The sequence below is a fragment of the Gavialis gangeticus genome, unplaced genomic scaffold, assembly GCF_001723915.1.
Source record: "Gavialis gangeticus isolate Ggan-Ray unplaced genomic scaffold, GavGan_comp1, whole genome shotgun sequence".
Lineage (NCBI taxonomy): Eukaryota > Metazoa > Chordata > Crocodylia > Gavialidae > Gavialis > Gavialis gangeticus.
The window spans coordinates 166,803,944-166,807,239 of NW_017729024.1; the positions used below are offsets into that span (position 1 = coordinate 166,803,944).

The 3,296-nt window shown below is 60.4% G+C and overlaps 1 protein-coding gene and 1 long non-coding RNA gene across 3 annotated transcripts in view; one reads left to right on the plus strand and one right to left on the minus strand.

Moving 5' to 3' along the window:
- Positions 1–3,296, minus strand: part of LOC109297966 — a 23,554-nt gene that overhangs the window by 10,824 nt on the left and 9,434 nt on the right. The window contains exon 2 of the long non-coding RNA XR_002097476.1: positions 570–574. This is a non-coding gene — a long non-coding RNA (uncharacterized LOC109297966). The remainder of the gene's footprint in view (positions 1–569; positions 575–3,296) is intronic.
- Positions 1–3,296, plus strand: part of CUNH9orf24 (chromosome unknown C9orf24 homolog) — a 22,235-nt gene that overhangs the window by 7,603 nt on the left and 11,336 nt on the right. The gene's annotated exons all lie outside the window — the stretch shown is intronic.

Sequence of the window (3,296 nt, forward strand, 5' to 3'; positions counted from 1 at the left end):
AGCCGCAGGGCATGTCCTTAGGCACCGTACCGAGGCGGTGCCCAGCCGACTGGGACAGACCGCCTCGGATAAACGGGCCTCGCAGGCTCTTCTGCACCTGGATTACGTGCACGTTCCCGGATCCAGCACAAATGTGCACGTGGGTCTGGATACATCCGGCTTTGGTAGGGTCAGGGGATCATGGCCGCATAGCACGGCTCCTTGGAAATTCACCGCAACAGGGAGGGCAGAATGCAGAGCCACCCGCTCCAAGCCGCGTGCCCTCCACCACTCCAGCTTAAGGAGACTCTTCCTCTGTGCCTAGCAATATGGGGCACAGGACACACAGCTGAGCAGCTCTGGTTGCAGCCAGCACTACACCGACCTCGTCACAACTCATACTGGCCGCAGGTAGAGGGGGAGAGAGGCTGTACACCCCAGCGGACACTGCCAAGAGCGGCTAATTATTAATTGCCTAATCTCCTTCTTATCGCCACAGTCCTGCTGACCAGGGCATCTCGCCCGCCTGCACCCCCAGCCACTATCCACCTCCTTTTAAATGCCCAGCTGCAAGAACAGCATATCCCGACCCCTGCTCTTGCCATGTTGACAGGGCCTTCAGGAAAACCGAACGGTGGGAACGCTCCGTGGAGCCACCCATCGCCCAAATCCCAGTTCATCCACTGAGCCGGTCGTCATGGGGGTTGTTGGGCACCGATACCCAATGTTATAACGGAGCAAACATGGGAGATGCTACCCCGGGAAGACTGCTGAGAGCTGTTGCTGTCACACCTCGGATGCCCAAGGTGCCCACCTTTATATTTTACCGACACGAGGGCCGACCCGGCCGACTGTGACATCACAGTGATGCGAGCACGGGGAAGGTGGCGCACTCGGGACACCGTCGGCGCTCGGGCAGCCTCTTCCCTATTCTCCCCCTGCGACGCGACTCAGAGCTTCGCTCCGGTCACGCGGCCCCTGGCTCGGCCTTGCTGGCGTCGGCCGTGCCCGCGCTGGGACGGCAGGCTCGGTGCCCGTCCACGACCCGAGCACAAGATGTTCCTCTTTGCTCACAAAACCAAGACGCCCATCAGCACCTACACCGAATCCTACCGGCAGCCCCGGTCCATGACGCACAACTATAAGGAGCCTCTGTCAAACACATGGAAGAAAAACAAGTTTATCACAGAGGTAAATCTCGCACGTCGGAGGGTCCGTGCCTGCTGGAGCACGCGGCGGGTGGCTGGGCGCTGGGAAGGGAGGCTGGCACTTAGAGGGCTGCTGGAAAGGGCTCTACGCTGCCTGGGGAGCCAACGCGGGAGGTCCTGCTGGGAGAGACTGGGATTTGGGGACTTCAGGGCACGCAAGCAAGAGTCACCCAGCCAGGGAGGAGGAGGCGGCATTGGGCTGCTTAACAAACACAACACGGAGGATAATCCAGGGTCAAGTCGCCCCTGCCCGATTCACACCATGGCTTTGAACAAGGTCGCCCCGGGAGAGGGACCCAAGAGCAGGATGTCGGGCAATGCAACGAGGCCATTCTCATCTGCAGGGAATAATTAAATGTTCACTGAGCCAGAGCGACCGGGCACGCTCCAGCAAGGGCAGAGAGCCCGGTTCCCATCCCTGCACTCAGCAACGTGTGAGGATTTGGGGGGCGTTAAAGTGGAAGAGCTTCTGGTGGAGCGACGGAGGGAAACGAGCGCTGCTCGGGACCTGGGGTTGCAGGTCTTGCTGCTTGCCCAAGGGGACGTTTCTTTGTCACTGCTCCCCTTCTAAGTGACATCGATGGGCCGACAAGGAAACAGCAACAGGTCTCAAGAGCAGAGGACCAGCGAGAATAGTGGGGGAAAGGGGAACGGGCATCGTGAGTCCGGTAGCTCAGTGCAAGCAAGGAGCCCAAGTCTCAGGTGGTGAAACTCCTGGAAGCACCATGGTATCAGGGCCAGATTTGCAGGGTGCCGCTGACCCACACGCCGGCGGCTGCAGCAGAAGCAGGGCATGGGGAGCCGTGGCGTAGGCCAACAGATCCCCTCCACCGTGGAGGATGCTCTCAAAACGCATCTTTCCATTTGAGAGCCCGGCAGTGCAACCTCCTGACTGCTCGATGCACTTTGGACAGGCCTGGGTGAGCACCCGGCCGGGCAGCTCCGTCTTCCTCGGGACCCCGCGGACGGACCTCAGAGCCCCCGACCCAGACTCCAGCTGACGGCACGACGGCTCCCAGATCTCATGACAACGCTAATAATCCTTCCAGCTTCCCCACCCGCTTTGCAACCATGAATTCAGTAAGCTGGGTGCTTAATTAATCCTCATTCCCTGCCATGCTTGTGCTCCTCCTCCAGCCAGGCTGCATATCCCATCCCCTGTGCTCTCACTGTGCACGGAGCCACGTCCTCAGGGATCTTGCAGGGAAATGACAGCAATTTCCATCTCCATGTTAAAAAGGAGTCCAGGGGAGGGCATGACGGGAGCCACAGAGCTGCTCTCCCCGCTGAGGTTACCAAGCCGTGCTTTCTTCCTGCAGGTCTCTCCTGGGCTGAGGAGTGTTTGAGCTCCCTGGCCCACCTGCCATGGATGGAGAGGCTGCAGAAAGGGCTCCAGCTTTCATGTTTGCTGTGCCAGCTGCTCCTCTCCCCCTGCCTGCGCGTATCCCGCCAGCCTGCTTTGTGCCAGGCTGTTTGCTCTTCATTGTGCGCTGCTCCCTTGTTGAGCTGGGGAGGAGGAAGAAGGAAGCTTGCATGTCACCCTGGGTTACCCGCTCCCAGCAAAGCCCTCCCAGCCCCAGACTGGGTTACCCAGCTGCCAGGGAGCACCTGCTGCTGCATTTCTGAGCTGGCCCTGGGCCGCATGCCCTGCCAAGTGAGCTGGAGAGCTCCCGGTGGGGTCCGGCTGCACGGCCTCAGGGCAGGGCCTGGGATTGCTAGCAGCATGCAGCAATCCCAGGGGGGACGCAGGGCTGCTAGGTACCCCTCAACTGCTCGGAGCCCATCAAGCAGGCATTGAGACATTGCCCAGAGACATTCAGAGCCAATGTGGTTGCTCCGGCGAAGGGGGAGAGACTGGGCATGTGGCTATTTAGCAAACACAGCAGATAGAGGGGCTGGACCCTGCCCCATTACAGACCAAAGCAAGTCTCCAGCAGGAGCCAGCTCATCGCCCTGTCCCAGACAGCTCGCAGGCGCTCCCTGAGGATGGGCGCAGGGCAGCACGCATGCGGGTGCGTCTTTTTGGTGGGTTGGAGCGATGCAGCTCCAGGGAAGAGGTGCGGGACAGGGCAGGACCTACATGCACCGGGTGGGGAAGTGCTGAGAGAT